The 19,511-nt window shown below is 34.7% G+C and overlaps 1 long non-coding RNA gene across 2 annotated transcripts; it reads right to left on the bottom strand.

Annotated features, from left to right (window-relative positions):
* Positions 1 to 632: 632 nt before the first annotated feature.
* Positions 633 to 2,170, bottom strand: LOC144988748 (uncharacterized). Of its 2 annotated transcripts, none has more exons than XR_013652736.1 (3): positions 1,951 to 2,170; positions 1,086 to 1,176; positions 633 to 845 (listed from the first exon to the last, which is right to left on the bottom strand). It is a non-coding gene; the product is annotated as an uncharacterized LOC144988748 (long non-coding RNA). The 2 variants fall into 2 exon arrangements; XR_013652735.1 differs by having other exon boundaries at positions 1,091 to 1,176.
* Positions 2,171 to 19,511: the final 17,341 nt, after the last annotated feature.

Raw genomic sequence — 19,511 nt, 5'->3', positions numbered from 1 at the left:
AGACTAAACCTAGGCAGTCCTAATCCTCCCAGGAATTTTGGTCTTTGCAAAAAAACTTTTTTAATTCTGGGTGTTTTTTTATTCCAAATAAATGATGAGACAAGAGAATCGATTTTTTTTAAAAAAACTTTTAATGAATTATAATAGGGATGCATTGGAAAAGGAATAAATATTTTGGCAATACGTTCATTCTAACTATATTTACACGACCAGCTAATGAGATGGGTACATTACCTAGACGCTTAAATTGTTTGTCTGTTTGTTGGTAAAGATTCAGAAAATTTTGTTTAAAAAGTCCAGATATATCTTTGTTATGTTATGTCACAGAGTTTAGTATTAAAAACCTCCATAGATTTAAATCTGTGTGGGTTCTGAGGTGTCTGACATGACATGGCACAATGATAGAATAGCTAATTCTGATCCTTGAGTTAAAATGTATGTGTTTATGGTAAAGGAGCAACCATAAACTTGGGAACTTTTGATTTGCTCCTCAACCTTATTAGGAAGTCAGACTCCAGACAGAGGATTTAAATAAAGGCCTCCCCATTCTACTTCAGGCTTTCCCCAGGACAACAGATTGGAGCACAAGATGGAAGATCTTACCATTATTCACGAAAGAAATTTAGACGGGACAACTTTTACCCCTTCATTTTTTTCTGCAGATCTTAAGGACCTCCAAGGTTTTGGTTCACCTGAACCTGGCTCAGGGAAGAGGTGTTTTTGCCTCTGTGGAGGACAATACCTGTGCTGTGAAGGCATCAATAGAAACCTAACCAGTTTCCAAGATGAAAAGATGATAGAAGATGTCACATCTTCAACTGAAGGCACTCCAACAGCAGACAAACCTGCGAAGATTGACAAAGGCGTGCAGACAGAAAGTGAGGAAAAATTCACTTTGAAGACAAAAAACCAGAGACCACTTTCAATAAACCATAACATGCAACCCAACCAGGTAATGTATTGTTTTTTTTTTTACTTTTCAAGCAATTTTGATTCATTATTCTTTAATGAATAATTAATGCAATTACACATGAAATTTCCCTAACATCTTTTACAGATGGAAATCTATGGGGAACATGCGGTACCTTACAGTCATGTTGGAGTCATTTATATCGGCAGTTCTTCTGATGAGGACGACGATGACATGAAGGAAGATGGCGCTGATGTGGACCGGACCTCCCCCCCAGAATGACATGTTATTTTCGTTACTTTTCAAGCCACATATAAGCTCTTTATAAAAGTAATAGCAATCATTAATTGTAATCAATATATATGTAACCAACGTAGTTCGACACGTGTGCATCGCATAAGAAAATGTAGAAAAATATTATATCATCATCTTTGAGTTGTCTTTACATTTTAAGAAAAGTTTTAATCTCTATTTTTGATATATCTGGTAAGTGGCTCCTTATATCACTTAGCTAAATGTGACACGAGTGTACTTCATAGATATTCTTCAAGGTAAAATGTCTATATTTGTGAGTAATTACACTATCAAGAACTATTGCTTCTGAAATTTGTTTGATGTATCTGTGGTACTTGGAGTCGTACATTCGTTTTTAATTTGATTTAATCTGACACTGCATATTTTCAAGAAATGTATCCTTGATTATGATTATACTGTATTACAATAAAAAATCTGTGACCTAGATCGGTTTGAGTTCACCTGGGTTTTTTGTGTGTTCGGACTCATTGTCTGCATCCTGTTATTATTTAATAGCGTTCACAATTTTACATTCTTTTAAGAATCTGAACGAAAGAATGTTACCTAAAAGATCATTTTATATTAAAATCCATAAAATCATTCTTGCTGCATCAGATGCAAATTCTATTAAAGATGGTAATTCCTGTTGGTTTTTTTTTTCTCTTCAATAAAATTTAGAACACTGATTACGCAAATGACAGTGTTTAGTAAAAGCAACAAGCCCACATATGACCGGGAAAACTCACCGTTTTGTAACAAAGCCATGTAAACACGTGAAGCTTGTAAACATTAAATCTCAAGGTTACAAAAGTCCTGAAAATCTGTGTCCGAATTCCCTCCCTAATCGATAACTATAACGGCATACAGTGCTGCACAATTTAGTGTTTATAGTTTTTAAAAGCAATTAAATGCGTGCGTGGTAGACCGGATAGCTTCTGATTTCCGGTTCCTGCAGCTTGACAAGAAAAACAGAATGGTGCAATACTGCCACCACCTGGTGTGGAGGTATTGCACCAACTGGTCCTGTCTTAAAACTGATTTTCCAAAAAGCGAGCTGAGACACAACTTTTTATTTTTTGAAAGCAAAAACAAACAACAAAAAAAGAAAGCAATAAATAAATAAAAGGTATTTAATAATAATCTAAAGTCTTACAGTTGCAACAGGTTTTTTTTTTTTTTAAAAAAAAGAAAGACATAAAACATAATCAAAAGTCCCAGCTAAAAAGAAAAAGTCGCTGTAAAGTTTACTTACCTTGACTCATGCCTTGCTGGAGTGAAAAATGGTTGAAAGAAAAAAAAAACAACAAGGAAAAAAACATATCAACTCCATTGTTTTATTGAGTTTCACAGGCAAGTCAAGTAACACAAGCAACAGTGAAAAGACAAAAGCATTTTTTTTTACAAAAGAAACAACAATATTTCACACACTCAAAGCGTCACAGGAACAGGCTGGACTGCGAATAGTAGTCGCAAACTCCACAGCGCGAGGGGTATGAAAATAAATTTAAAAAAAAATTGATACCCCCCCCCCCCCTCCTTCTCCACCCCCTGGTGGTCTTGGGGTGTAAGGAAAATGAAGAGAGGATGGAAAGAGAAAAAAAAAATAAAGTATTGTCTCGTGGGGTCACTTATGCCCGTTAAAACAGCGGAGGGAATGGGTTTCGTGCTAGCCACCGAGAAATGCATCGTGGGGTCACTTATGCCCTGTAACACAGCGGAGAGGATGGAAAGAGAAAAAAAAAAATAAAGTATTGTCTCGTGGGGTCACTTATGCCCGTTTAAACAGCGGAGGGAATGGGTTTCGTGCTGGCCACCGAGAAATGCATCGTGGGGTCACTTATGCCCTGTAACACAGCGGAGAGGATGGAAAGAGAAAAAAAAATAAAGTATTGTCTCGTGGGGTCACTTATGCCCTGTAACACAGCGGAGAGGATGGAAAGAGAAAAAAAAAAATAAAGTATTGTCTCGTGGGGTCACTTATGCCCGTTAAAACAGCGGAGGGAATGGGTTTCGTGCTGGCCACCGAGAAATGCATCGTGGGGTCACTTATGCCCTGTAACACAGCGGAGAGGATGGAAAGAGAAAAAAAAAATAAAGTATTGTCTCGTGGGGTCACTTATGCCCGTTTAAACAGCGGAGGGAATGGGTTTCGTGCTGGCCACCGAGAAATGCATCGTGGGGTCACTTATGCCCTGTAACACAGCGGAGAGGATGGAAAGAGAAAAAAAAAATAAAGTATTGTCTCGTGGGGTCACTTATGCCCGTTAAAACAGCGGAGGGAATGGGTTTCGTGCTGGCCACCGAGAAATGCATCGTGGGGTCACTTATGCCCTGTAACACAGCGGAGAGGATGGAAAGAGAAAAAAAAAATAAAGTATTGTCTCGTGGGGTCACTTATGCCCGTTAAAACAGCGGAGGGAATGGGTTTCGTGCTAGCCACCGAGAAATGCATCGTGGGGTCACTTATGCCCTGTAACACAGCGGAGAGGATGGAAAGAGAAAAAAAAATAAAGTATTGTCTCGTGGGGTCACTTATGCCCGTTTAAACAGCGGAGGGAATGGGTTTCGTGCTGGCCACCGAGAAATGCATCGTGGGGTCACTTATGCCCTGTAACACAGCGGAAGGAGTTACATTTTTTGCAGGGGGGTCATGCAGACCCCAAAGCACATGCCAACCTAAGCGAGCGGAAGGGTTAGACTGACAAAATGATTTTTGAACACAAAACGCTCTAAAAAGCACGTTTTGTCATTTGTAGTTCAAAACAAGTGTTATTCATGGTCACATTGTAAGTTTCAAAGTCCAGACAGTCAGAAACATCCTTTTTTCACACTTTTGACTCATTTGACTGACAAAATGATTTTTAACTACAAAACGCTCTCAAAAGCATGTTTTGTCATTTGTAGTGCAAAACAAGTGTTATACATGGTCACATTGTAAGTTTCAAAGTCCAGACAGTCAGAAACATGCTTTTTTCACACTTTTGGGACTTTTGACTGACTAAATGATTTTGAAGCACAAAACGCTCTGAAAAGCACGTTTTGTCATTTGTAGTTCAAAACAAGTGTTATTCATGGTCACATTGTAAGTTTCAAAGTCCAGACAGTCAGAAACATGCTTTTTTCACACTTTTGGCACTTTTGACTGACAAAATGATTTTTGAACACAAAACGCTCTTAAAAGCACGTTTTGTCATTTGTAGTTCAAAACAAGTGTTATTCATGGTCACATTGTAAGTTTGAAAGTCCAGACAGTCAGAAACATCCTTTTTTCACACTTTTGGCTCATTTGACTGATAAAATGATTTTTGAACACAAAACGCTCTTAAAAGCACCTTTTGTCATTTGTAGTTCAAAACAAGTGTTATTCATGGTCACATTGTAAGTTTCAAAGTCCAGACAGTCAGAAACATCCTTTTTTCACACTTATGGCACTTTTGACTGACAAAATGATTTTTGAAAACAAAACCTTCCTAAAAGCACGTTTTGTCATTTGTAGTTCAAAACAAGTGTTATTCATGGTCACATTGTAAGTTTCCAAGTCCAAACTGTCAGAAACATGCTTTTTTCACACTTTTGGCACTTTTGACTGACAAAATGATTTTTGAACACAAAACGCTCTTAAAAGCACGTTTTGTTATTTGTAGTTCAAAACAAGTGTTATTCATGGTCATATTGTAAGTTTCCAAGTCCAAACTGTCAGAAACAGGCTTTTTTCACACTTTTGGCTCATTTGACTGACAAAATGATTTTTAACTACAAAATGCTCTCAAAAGCACGTTTTGTCATTTGTAGTTCAAAACAAGTGTTATTCATGGTCACATTGTAAGTTTCCAAGTCCAAACTGTCAGAAACAGGCTTTTTCACACTTTTGGCTCATTTGACTGACAAAATGATTTTTGAACACAAAACGCTCTTAAAAGCACGTTTTGTCATTTGTAGTTCAAAACAAGTGTTAATTATGGTCACATTGTAAGTTTCCAAGTCCAGACAGTCAGAAACATCCTTTTTTCACACTTTTGGCTCATTTGACTGACAAAATGATTTTTGAACACAAAACGCTCTCAAAAGCACGTTTTGTCATTTGTAGTTCAAAACAAGTGTTATTCATGGTCACATTGTAAGTTTCAAAGTCCAGACAGTCAGAAACATCCTTTTTTCACACTTTTGGCTCATTTGACTGACAAAATGATGTGTAACTACAAAACGCTCTCAAAAGCATGTTTTGTCATTTGTAGTGCAAAACAAGTGTTATTCATGGTCACATTGTAAGTTTCAAAGTCCAGACAGTCAGAAACATGCTTTTTTCACACTTTTGGGACTTTTGACTGACTAAATGATTTTGAAGCACAAAACGCTCTGAAAAGCACGTTTTGTCATTTGTAGTTCAAAACAAGTGTTATTCATGGTCACATTGTAAGTTTCAAAGTCCAGACAGTCAGAAACATGCTTTTTTCACACTTTTGGCACTTTTGACTGACAAAATGATTTTTGAACACAAAACGCTCTTAAAAGCACGTTTTGTCATTTGTAGTTCAAAACAAGTGTTATTCATGGTCACATTGTAAGTTTGAAAGTCCAGACAGTCAGAAACATCCTTTTTTCACACTTTTGGCTCATTTGACTGACAAAATGATTTTTAACTACAAAATGCTCTCAAAAGCACGTTTTGTGATTTGTAGTTCAAAATAAGTGTTATTCATGGTCACATTGTAAGTTTCCAAGTCCAAACTGTCAGAAACAGGCTTTTTTCACACTTTTGGCTCATTTGACTGACAAAATGATTTTTAACTACAAAATGATCTCAAAAGCACGTTTTGTCATTTGTAGTTCAAAACAAGTGTTATTCATGGTCACATTGTAAGTTTCAAAGTCCAGACAGTCAGAAACATCCTTTTTTCACACTTTTGGCTCATTTGACTGATAAAATGATTTTTGAACACAAAACGCTCTTAAAAGCACCTTTTGTCATTTGTAGTTCAAAACAAGTGTTATTCATGGTCACATTGTAAGTTTCAAAGTCCAGACAGTCAGAAACATGCTTTTTTCACACTTTTGGCACTTTAGACTGACAAAATGATTTTTGAACACAAAACGCTCTGAAAAGCACGTTTTGTCATTTGTAGTTCAAAACAAGTGTTATTCATGTTCACATTGTAAGTTTCAAAGTCCAGACAGTCAGAAACATGCTTTTTTCACACTTTTGGCACTTTAGACTGACAAAATGATTTTTGAACACAAAACGCTCTAAAAAGCACGTTTTGTCATTTGTAGTTCAAAACAGGTGTTATTCATGGTCACATTGTAAGTTTCAAAGTCCAGACAGTCAGAAACATCCTTTTTTCACACTTTTGGCTCATTTGACTGACAAAATGATGTGTAACTACAAAACGCTCTGAAAAGCACGTTTTGTCATTTGTAGTTCAAAACAAGTGTTATTCATGGTCACATTGTAAGTTTCAAAGTCCAGACAGTCAGAAACATGCTTTTTTCACACTTTTGGCACTTTTGACTGACAAAATGATTTTTGAACACAAAACGCTCTTAAAAGCACGTTTTGTCATTTGTAGTTCAAAACAAGTGTTATTCATGGTCACATTGTAAGTTTGAAAGTCCAGACAGTCAGAAACATCCTTTTTTCACACTTTTGGCTCATTTGACTGACAAAATGATTTTTAACTACAAAATGCTCTCAAAAGCACGTTTTGTGATTTGTAGTTCAAAATAAGTGTTATTCATGGTCACATTGTAAGTTTCCAAGTCCAAACTGTCAGAAACAGGCTTTTTTCACACTTTTGGCTCATTTGACTGACAAAATGATTTTTAACTACAAAATGATCTCAAAAGCACGTTTTGTCATTTGTAGTTCAAAACAAGTGTTATTCATGGTCACATTGTAAGTTTCAAAGTCAAGACAGTCAGAAACATCCTTTTTTCACACTTTTGGCTCATTTGACTGATAAAATGATTTTTGAACACAAAACGCTCTTAAAAGCACCTTTTGTCATTTGTAGTTCAAAACAAGTGTTATTCATGGTCACATTGTAAGTTTCAAAGTCCAGACAGTCAGAAACATGCTTTTTTCACACTTTTGGCACTTTAGACTGACAAAATGATTTTTGAACACAAAACGCTCTGAAAAGCACGTTTTGTCATTTGTAGTTCAAAACAAGTGTTATTCATGTTCACATTGTAAGTTTCAAAGTCCAGACAGTCAGAAACATGCTTTTTTCACACTTTTGGCACTTTAGACTGACAAAATGATTTTTGAACACAAAACGCTCTAAAAAGCACGTTTTGTCATTTGTAGTTCAAAACAGGTGTTATTCATGGTCACATTGTAAGTTTCAAAGTCCAGACAGTCAGAAACATCCTTTTTTCACACTTTTGGCTCATTTGACTGACAAAATGATGTGTAACTACAAAACGCTCTCAAAAGCACGTTTTGTCATTTGTAGTTCAAAACAAGTGTTATTCATGGTCACATTGTAAGTTTCAAAGTCCAGACAGTCAGAAACATCCTTTTTTCACACTTATGGCACTTTTGACTGACAAAATGATTTTTGAACACAAAACCTTCTTAAAAGCACGTTTTGTGATTTGTAGTTCAAAACAAGTGTTATTCATGGTCTCATTGTAAGTTTCCAAGTCCAAACTGTCAGAAACATGCTTTTTTCACACTTTTGGCTCATTTGACTGACAAAATGATTTTTAACTACAGAATGATCTCAAAAGCACGTTTTGTCATTTGTAGTTCAAAACAAGTGTTATTCATGTTTACATTGTATGTTTCAAAGTCCAGACAGTCAGAAACATCCTTTTTTCACACTTTTGGCACTTTAGACTGACAAAATGATTTTTGAACACAAAACGCTCTAAAAAGCACGTTTTGTCATTTGTAGTTCAAAACAAGTGTTATTCATGGTCACATTGTAAGTTTCAAAGTCCAGACAGTCAGAAACATCCTTTTTTCACACTTTTGACTCATTTGACTGAAAAAATGATTTTTAACTACAAAACGCTCTCAAAAGCACGTTTTGTCATTTGTAGTTCAAAGCAGGTGTTATTCATGGTCACATTGTAAGTTTCAAAGTCCAGACAGTCAGAAACATCCTTTTTTCACACTTTTGGCTCATTTGACTGACAAAATGATGTGTAACTACAAAACGCTCTCAAAAGCACGTTTTGTCATTTGTAGTTCAAAACAAGTGTTATTCATGGTCACATTGTAAGTTTCAAAGTCCAGACAGTCAGAAACATCCTTTTTTCACACTTTTGGGACTTTTGACTGACTAAATGATTTTGAAGCACAAAACGCTCTGAAAAGCACGTTTTGTCATTTGTAGTTCAAAACAAGTGTTATTCATGGTCACATTGTAAGTTTCAAAGTCCAGACAGTCAGAAACATGCTTTTTTCACACTTTTGGCACTTTTGACTGACAAAATGATTTTTGAACACAAAACGCTCTTAAAAGCACGTTTTGTCATTTGTAGTTCAAAACAAGTGTTATTCATGGTCACATTGTAAGTTTGAAAGTCCAGACAGTCAGAAACATCCTTTTTTCACACTTTTGGCTCATTTGACTGACAAAATGATTTTTAACTACAAAATGCTCTCAAAAGCACGTTTTGTGATTTGTAGTTCAAAATAAGTGTTATTCATGGTCACATTGTAAGTTTCCAAGTCCAAACTGTCAGAAACAGGCTTTTTTCACACTTTTGGCTCATTTGACTGACAAAATGATTTTTAACTACAAAATGATCTCAAAAGCACGTTTTGTCATTTGTAGTTCAAAACAAGTGTTATTCATGGTCACATTGTAAGTTTCAAAGTCCAGACAGTCAGAAACATCCTTTTTTCACACTTTTGGCTCATTTGACTGATAAAATGATTTTTGAACACAAAACGCTCTTAAAAGCACCTTTTGTCATTTGTAGTTCAAAACAAGTGTTATTCATGGTCACATTGTAAGTTTCAAAGTCCAGACAGTCAGAAACATGCTTTTTTCACACTTTTGGCACTTTAGACTGACAAAATGATTTTTGAACACAAAACGCTCTGAAATGCACGTTTTGTCATTTGTAGTTCAAAACAAGTGTTATTCATGTTCACATTGTAAGTTTCAAAGTCCAGACAGTCAGAAACATGTTTTTTTCACACTTTTGGCACTTTAGACTGACAAAATGATTTTTGAACACAAAACGCTCTAAAAAGCACGTTTTGTCATTTGTAGTTCAAAACAAGTGTTATTCATGGTCACATTGTAAGTTTCAAAGTCCAGACAGTCAGAAACATCCTTTTTTCACACTTTTGGCTCATTTGACTGACAAAATGATGTGTAACTACAAAACGCTCTCAAAAGCACGTTTTGTCATTTGTAGTTCAAAACAAGTGTTATTCATGGTCACATTGTAAGTTTCAAAGTCCAGACAGTCAGAAACATCCTTTTTTCACACTTATGGCACCTTTGACTGACAAAATGATTTTTGAACACAAAACCTTCTTAAAAGCACGTTTTGTGATTTGTAGTTCAAAACAAGTGTTATTCATGGTCACATTGTAAGTTTCCAAGTCCAAACTGTCAGAAACAGGCTTTTTTCACACTTTTGGCTCATTTGACTGACAAAATGATGTTTAACTACAGAATGATCTCAAAAGCACGTTTTGTCATTTGTAGTTCAAAACAAGTGTTATTCATGTTTACATTGTAAGTTTCAAAGTCCAGACAGTCAGAAACATGCTTTTTTCACACTTTTGACTCATTTGACTGAAAAAATGATTTTTAACTACAAAACGCTCTCAAAAGCACGTTTTGTCATTTGTAGTTCAGAACAAGTGTTATTCATGGTCACATTGTAAGTTTCAAAGTCCAGACAGTCAGAAACATCCTTTTTTCACACTTTTGGCTCATTTGACTGACAAAATGATGTGTAACTACAAAACGCTCAGAAAAGCACGTTTTGTCATTTGTAGTTCAAAACAAGTGTTATTCATGTTCACATTGTAAGTTTCAAAGTCCAGACATTCAGAAACATGCTTTTTTCACACTTTTGGCACTTTAGACTGACAAAATGATGTGTAACTACAAAACGCTCTAAAAAGCACGTTTTGTCATTTGTAGTTCAAAACAAGTGTTATTCATGGTCACATTGTAAGTTTCAAAGTCCAGACAGTCAGAAACATCCTTTTTTCACACTTTTGACTCATTTGACTGAAAAAATGATTTTTAACTACAAAACGCTCTCAAAAGCACATTTTGTCATTTGTAGTTCAAAACAGGTGTTATTCATGGTCACATTGTAAGTTTCAAAGTCCAGACAGTCAGAAACACCTTTTTTTCACACTTTTGGCTCATTTGACTGACAAAATGATGTGTAACTACAAAACGCTCTCAAAAGCACGTTTTGTCATTTGTAGTTCAAAACAAGTGTTATTCATGGTCACATTGTAAGTTTCAAAGTCCAGACAGTCAGAAACATCCTTTTTTCACACTTTTGGCTCATTTGACTGACAAAATGATTTTTAACTACAAAATGATCTCAAAAGCACGTTTTGTCATTTGTAGTTCAAAACAAGTGTTATTCATGGTCACATTGTAAGTTTCAAAGTCCAGACAGTCAGAAACATCCTTTTTTCACACTTTTGGCTCATTTGACTGATAAAATGATTTTTGAACACAAAACGCTCTTAAAAGCACCTTTTGTCATTTGTAGTTCAAAACAAGTGTTATTCATGGTCACATTGTAAGTTTCAAAGTCCAGACAGTCAGAAACATGCTTTTTTCACACTTTTGGCACTTTAGACTGACAAAATGATTTTTGAACACAAAACGCTCTGAAAAGCACGTTTTGTCATTTGTAGTTCAAAACAAGTGTTATTCATGGTCACATTGTAAGTTTCAAAGTCCAGACAGTCAGAAACATCCTTTTTTCACACTTTTGGCTCATTTGACTGACAAAATGATGTGTAACTACAAAACGCTCTCAAAAGCATGTTTTGTCATTTGTAGTGCAAAACAAGTGTTATTCATGGTCACATTGTAAGTTTCAAAGTCCAGACAGTCAGAAACATGCTTTTTTCACACTTTTGGGACTTTTGACTGACTAAATGATTTTGAAGCACAAAACGCTCTGAAAAGCACGTTTTGTCATTTGTAGTTCAAAACAAGTGTTATTCATGGTCACATTGTAAGTTTCAAAGTCCAGACAGTCAGAAACATGCTTTTTTCACACTTTTGGCACTTTTGACTGACAAAATGATTTTTGAACACAAAACGCTCTTAAAAGCACGTTTTGTCATTTGTAGTTCAAAACAAGTGTTATTCATGGTCACATTGTAAGTTTGAAAGTCCAGACAGTCAGAAACATCCTTTTTTCACACTTTTGGCTCATTTGACTGACAAAATGATTTTTAACTACAAAATGCTCTCAAAAGCACGTTTTGTGATTTGTAGTTCAAAATAAGTGTTATTCATGGTCACATTGTAAGTTTCCAAGTCCAAACTGTCAGAAACAGGCTTTTTTCACACTTTTGGCTCATTTGACTGACAAAATGATTTTTAACTACAAAATGATCTCAAAAGCACGTTTTGTCATTTGTAGTTCAAAACAAGTGTTATTCATGGTCACATTGTAAGTTTCAAAGTCCAGACAGTCAGAAACATCCTTTTTTCACACTTTTGGCTCATTTGACTGATAAAATGATTTTTGAACACAAAACGCTCTTAAAAGCACCTTTTGTCATTTGTAGTTCAAAACAAGTGTTATTCATGGTCACATTGTAAGTTTCAAAGTCCAGACAGTCAGAAACATGCTTTTTTCACACTTTTGGCACTTTAGACTGACAAAATGATTTTTGAACACAAAACGCTCAGAAAAGCACGTTTTGTCATTTGTAGTTCAAAACAAGTGTTATTCATGTTCACATTGTAAGTTTCAAAGTCCAGACAGTCAGAAACATGTTTTTTTCACACTTTTGGCACTTTAGACTGACAAAATGATTTTTGAACACAAAACGCTCTAAAAAGCACGTTTTGTCATTTGTAGTTCAAAACAGGTGTTATTCATGGTCACATTGTAAGTTTCAAAGTCCAGACAGTCAGAAACATCCTTTTTTCACACTTTTGGCTCATTTGACTGACAAAATGATGTGTAACTGCAAAACGCTCTCAAAAGCACGTTTTGTCATTTGTAGTTCAAAACAAGTGTTATTCATGGTCACATTGTAAGTTTCAAAGTCCAGACAGTCAGAAACATCCTTTTTTCACACTTATGGCACCTTTGACTGACAAAATGATTTTTGAACACAAAACCTTCTTAAAAGCACGTTTTGTGATTTGTAGTTCAAAACAAGTGTTATTCATGGTCACATTGTAAGTTTCCAAGTCCAAACTGTCAGAAACAGGCTTTTTTCACACTTTTGGCTCATTTGACTGACAAAATGATGTTTAACTACAGAATGATCTCAAAAGCACGTTTTGTCATTTGTAGTTCAAAACAAGTGTTATTCATGTTTACATTGTAAGTTTCAAAGTCCAGACAGTCAGAAACATGCTTTTTTCACACTTTTGACTCATTTGACTGAAAAAATGATTTTTAACTACAAAACGCTCTCAAAAGCACGTTTTGTCATTTGTAGTTCAAAACAAGTGTTATTCATGGTCACATTGTAAGTTTCAAAGTCCAGACAGTCAGAAACATCCTTTTTTCACACTTTTGGCTCATTTGACTGACAAAATGATGTGTAACTACAAAACGCTCTCAAAAGCACGTTTTGTCATTTGTAGTTCAAAACAAGTGTTATTCATGGTCACATTGTAAGTTTCAAAGTCAAGACAGTCAGAAACATCCTTTTTTCACACTTTTGGCTCATTTGACTGACAAAATGATGTGTAACTACAAAACGCTCTAAAAAGCACGTTTTGTCATTTGTAGTTCAAAACAAGTGTTATTCATGGTCACATTGTAAGTTTCAAAGTCCAGACAGTCAGAAACATCCTTTTTTCACACTTTTGACTCATTTGACTGAAAAAATGATTTTTAACTACAAAACGCTCTCAAAAGCACATTTTGTCATTTGTAGTTCAAAACAGGTGTTATTCATGGTCACATTGTAAGTTTCAAAGTCCAGACAGTCAGAAACACCTTTTTTTCACACTTTTGGCTCATTTGACTGACAAAATGATGTGTAACTACAAAACGCTCTCAAAAGCACGTTTTGTCATTTGTAGTTCAAAACAAGTGTTATTCATGGTCACATTGTAAGTTTCAAAGTCCAGACAGTCAGAAACATCCTTTTTTCACACTTTTGGCTCATTTGACTGACAAAATGATTTTTAACTACAAAATGATCTCAAAAGCACGTTTTGTCATTTGTAGTTCAAAACAAGTGTTATTCATGGTCACATTGTAAGTTTCAAAGTCCAGACAGTCAGAAACATCCTTTTTTCACACTTTTGGCTCATTTGACTGATAAAATGATTTTTGAACACAAAACGCTCTTAAAAGCACCTTTTGTCATTTGTAGTTCAAAACAAGTGTTATTCATGGTCACATTGTAAGTTTCAAAGTCCAGACAGTCAGAAACATGCTTTTTTCACACTTTTGGCACTTTAGACTGACAAAATGATTTTTGAACACAAAACGCTCTGAAAAGCACGTTTTGTCATTTGTAGTTCAAAACAAGTGTTATTCATGGTCACATTGTAAGTTTCAAAGTCCAGACAGTCAGAAACATCCTTTTTTCACACTTTTGGCTCATTTGACTGACAAAATGATGTGTAACTACAAAACGCTCTCAAAAGCATGTTTTGTCATTTGTAGTGCAAAACAAGTGTTATTCATGGTCACATTGTAAGTTTCAAAGTCCAGACAGTCAGAAACATGCTTTTTTCACACTTTTGGGACTTTTGACTGACTAAATGATTTTGAAGCACAAAACGCTCTGAAAAGCACGTTTTGTCATTTGTAGTTCAAAACAAGTGTTATTCATGGTCACATTGTAAGTTTCAAAGTCCAGACAGTCAGAAACATGCTTTTTTCACACTTTTGGCACTTTTGACTGACAAAATGATTTTTGAACACAAAACGCTCTTAAAAGCACGTTTTGTCATTTGTAGTTCAAAACAAGTGTTATTCATGGTCACATTGTAAGTTTGAAAGTCCAGACAGTCAGAAACATCCTTTTTTCACACTTTTGGCTCATTTGACTGACAAAATGATTTTTAACTACAAAATGCTCTCAAAAGCACGTTTTGTGATTTGTAGTTCAAAATAAGTGTTATTCATGGTCACATTGTAAGTTTCCAAGTCCAAACTGTCAGAAACAGGCTTTTTTCACACTTTTGGCTCATTTGACTGACAAAATGATTTTTAACTACAAAATGATCTCAAAAGCACGTTTTGTCATTTGTAGTTCAAAACAAGTGTTATTCATGGTCACATTGTAAGTTTCAAAGTCCAGACAGTCAGAAACATCCTTTTTTCACACTTTTGGCTCATTTGACTGATAAAATGATTTTTGAACACAAAACGCTCTTAAAAGCACCTTTTGTCATTTGTAGTTCAAAACAAGTGTTATTCATGGTCACATTGTAAGTTTCAAAGTCCAGACAGTCAGAAACATGCTTTTTTCACACTTTTGGCACTTTAGACTGACAAAATGATTTTTGAACACAAAACGCTCAGAAAAGCACGTTTTGTCATTTGTAGTTCAAAACAAGTGTTATTCATGTTCACATTGTAAGTTTCAAAGTCCAGACATTCAGAAACATGCTTTTTTCACACTTTTGGCACTTTAGACTGACAAAATGATTTTTGAACACAAAACGCTCTAAAAAGCACGTTTTGTCATTTGTAGTTCAAAACAGGTGTTATTCATGGTCACATTGTAAGTTTCAAAGTCCAGACAGTCAGAAACATCCTTTTTTCACACTTTTGGCTCATTTGACTGACAAAATGATGTGTAACTACAAAACGCTCTCAAAAGCACGTTTTGTCATTTGTAGTTCAAAACAAGTGTTATTCATGGTCACATTGTAAGTTTCAAAGTCCAGACAGTCAGAAACATCCTTTTTTCACACTTATGGCACTTTTGACTGACAAAATGTTTTTTGAACACAAAACCTTCTTAAAAGCACGTTTTGTGATTTGTAGTTCAAAACAAGTGTTATTCATGGTCACATTGTAAGTTTCCAAGTCCAAACTGTCAGAAACAGGCTTTTTTCACACTTTTGGCTCATTTGACTGACAAAATGATTTTTAACTACAGAATGATCTCAAAAGCACGTTTTGTCATTTGTAGTTCAAAACAAGTGTTATTCATGTTTACATTGTAAGTTTCAAAGTCCAGACAGTCAGAAACATGCTTTTTTCACACTTTTGGCACTTTAGACTGACAAAATGATTTTTGAACACAAAACGCTCTAAAAAGCACGTTTTGTCATTTGTAGTTCAAAACAAGTGTTATTCATGGTCACATTGTAAGTTTCAAAGTCCAGACAGTCAGAAACATCCTTTTTTCACACTTTTGACTCATTTGACTGAAAAAATGATTTTTAACTACAAAACGCTCTCAAAAGCACGTTTTGTCATTTGTAGTTCAAAGCAGGTGTTATTCATGGTCACATTGTAAGTTTCAAAGTGCAGACAGTCAGAAACATCCTTTTTTCACACTTTTGGCTCATTTGACTGACAAAATGATGTGTAACTACAAAACGCTCTCAAAAGCACGTTTTGTCATTTGTAGTTCAAAACAAGTGTTATTCATGGTCACATTGTAAGTTTCAAAGTCAAGACAGTCAGAAACATCCTTTTTTCACACTTTTGGCTCATTTGACTGACAAAATGATGTGTAACTACAAAACGCTCTAAAAAGCACGTTTTGTCATTTGTAGTTCAAAACAAGTGTTATTCATGGTCACATTGTAAGTTTCAAAGTCCAGACAGTCAGAAACATCCTTTTTTCACACTTTTGACTCATTTGACTGAGAAAATGATTTTTAACTACAAAACGCTCTCAAAAGCACGTTTTGTCATTTGTAGTTCAAAACAGGTGTTATTCATGGTCACATTGTAAGTTTCAAAGTCCAGACAGTCAGAAACACCTTTTTTTCACACTTTTGGCTCATTTGACTGACAAAATGATGTGTAACTACAAAACGCTCTCAAAAGCACGTTTTGTCATTTGTAGTTCAAAACAAGTGTTATTCATGGTCACATTGTAAGTGTCAAAGTCCAGACAGTCAGAAACATCCTTTTTTCACACTTTTGGCTCATTTGACTGACAAAATGATTTTTAACTACAAAATGATCTCAAAAGCACGTTTTGTCATTTGTAGTTCAAAACAAGTGTTATTCATGGTCACATTGTAAGTTTCAAAGTCCAGACAGTCAGAAACATCCTTTTTTCACACTTTTGGCTCATTTGACTGATAAAATGATTTTTGAACACAAAACGCTCTTAAAAGCACCTTTTGTCATTTGTAGTTCAAAACAAGTGTTATTCATGGTCACATTGTAAGTTTCAAAGTCCAGACAGTCAGATACATGCTTTTTTCACACTTTTGGCACTTTAGACTGACAAAATGATTTTTGAACACAAAACGCTCTGAAAAGCACGTTTTGTCATTTGTAGTTCAAAACAAGTGTTATTCATGTTCACATTGTAAGTTTCAAAGTCCAGACAGTCAGAAACATGCTTTTTTCACACTTTTGGCACTTTAGACTGACAAAATGATTTTTGAACACAAAACGCTCTAAAAAGCACGTTTTGTCATTTGTAGTTCAAAACAGGTGTTATTCATGGTCACATTGTAAGTTTCAAAGTCCAGACAGTCAGAAACATCCTTTTTTCACACTTTTGGCTCATTTGACTGACAAAATGATGTGTAACTACAAAACGCTCTCAAAAGCACGTTTTGTCATTTGTAGTTCAAAACAAGTGTTATTCATGGTCACATTGTAAGTTTCAAAGTCAAGACAGTCAGAAACATCCTTTTTTCACACTTTTGGCTCATTTGACTGACAAAATGATGTGTAACTACAAAACGCTCTAAAAAGCACGTTTTGTCATTTGTAGTTCAAAACAAGTGTTATTCATGGTCACATTGTAAGTTTCAAAGTCCAAACTGTCAGAAACAGGCTTTTTTCACACTTTTGGCTCATTTGACTGACAAAATGATTTTTAACTACAGAATGATCTCAAAAGCACGTTTTGTCATTTGTAGTTCAAAACAAGTGTTATTCATGTTTACATTGTAAGTTTCAAAGTCCAGTCAGAAACATGCTTTTTTCACACTTTTGGCACTTTAGACTGACAAAATGATTTTTGAACACAAAACGCTCTAAAAAGCACGTTTTGTCATTTGTAGTTCAAAACAAGTGTTATTCATGGTCACATTGTAAGTTTCAAAGTCCAGACAGTCAGAAACATCCTTTTTTCACACTTTTGACTCATTTGACTGAAAAAATGATTTTTAACTACAAAACGCTCTCAAAAGCACGTTTTGTCATTTGTAGTTCAAAGCAGGTGTTATTCATGGTCACATTGTAAGTTTCAAAGTCCAGACAGTCAGAAACATCCTTTTTTCACACTTTTGGCTCATTTGACTGACAAAATGATGTGTAACTACAAAACGCTCTCAAAAGCACGTTTTGTCATTTGTAGTTCAAAACAAGTGTTATTCATGGTCACATTGTAAGTTTCAAAGTCAAGACAGTCAGAAACATCCTTTTTTCACACTTTTGACTCATTTGACTGAAAAAATGATTTTTAACTACAAAACGCTCTCAAAAGCACGTTTTGTCATTTGTAGTTCAAAACAAGTGTTATTCATGGTCACATTGTAAGTTTCAAAGTCCAGACAGTCAGAAACATCCTTTTTTCACACTTTTGGCTCATTTGACTGACAAAATGATTTTTAACTACAAAATGATCTCAAAAGCACGTTTTGTCATTTGTAGTTCAAAACAAGTGTTATTCATGGTCGCATTGTAAGTTTCAAAGTCCAGACAGTCAGAAACATCCTTTTTTCACACTTTTGGCTCATTTGACTGATAAAATGATTTTTGAACACAAAACGCTCTTAAAAGCACCTTTTGTCATTTGTAGTTCAAAACAAGTGTTATTCATGGTCACATTGTAAGTTTCAAAGTCCAGACAGTCAGAAACATGCTTTTTTCACACTTTTGGCACTTTAGACTGACAAAATGATTTTTGAACACAAAACGCTCTGAAAAGCACCTTTTGTCATTTGTAGTTCAAAACAAGTGTTATTCATGTTCACATTGTAAGTTTCAAAGTCCAGACAGTCAGAAACATGCTTTTTTCACACTTTTGGCACTTTAGACTGACAAAATGATTTTTGAACACAAAACGCTCTAAAAAGCACGTTTTGTCATTTGTAGTTCAAAACAGGTGTTATTCATGGTCACATTGTAAGTTTCAAAGTCCAGACAGTCAGAAACATCCTTTTTTCACACTTTTGGCTCATTTGACTGACAAAATGATGTGTAACTACAAAACGCTCTCAAAAGCACGTTTTGTCATTTGTAGTTCAAAACAAGTGTTATTCATGGTCACATTGTAAGTTTCAAAGTCCAGACAGTCAGAAACATGCTTTTTTCACACTTATGGCACTTTTGACTGACAAAATGATTTTTGAACACAAAACCTTCTTAAAAGCACGTTTTGTGATTTGTAGTTCAAAATAAGTGTTATTCATGGTCACATTGTAAGTTTCCAAGTCCAAACTGTCAGAAACAGGCTTTTTTCACACTTTTGGCTCATTTGACTGACAAAATGATTTTTAACTACAGAATGATCTCAAAAGCACGTTTTGTCATTTGTAGTTCAAAACAAGTGTTATTCATGTTTACATTGTAAGTTTCAAAGTCCAGACAGTCAGAAACATGCTTTTTTCACACTTTTGGAACTTTAGACTGACAAAATGATTTTTGAACACAAAACGCTCTAAAAAGCACGTTTTGTCATTTGTAGTTCAAAACAAGTGTTATTCATGGTCACATTGTAAGTTTCAAAGTCCAGACAGTCAGAAACATCCTTTTTTCACACTTTTGACTCATTTGACTGAAAAAATGATTTTTAACTACAAAACGCTCTCAAAAGCACGTTTTGTCATTTGTAGTTCAAAGCAGGTGTTATTCATGGTCACATTGTAAGTTTCAAAGTCCAGACAGTCAGAAACATCCTTTTTTCACACTTTTGGCTCATTTGACTGACAAAATGATGTGTAACTACAAAACGCTCTCAAAAGCACGTTTTGTCATTTGTAGTTCAAAACAAGTGTTA

This window comes from Oryzias latipes, chromosome 21, assembly GCF_053564925.1.
Source record: "Oryzias latipes strain Hd-rR chromosome 21, Olatipes_Hd-rR_3.1".
NCBI lineage: Eukaryota > Metazoa > Chordata > Actinopteri > Beloniformes > Adrianichthyidae > Oryzias > Oryzias latipes.
Note: the sequence above shows the minus strand (reverse complement) of the source record. Positions and strands in the feature narration are given on the sequence as shown.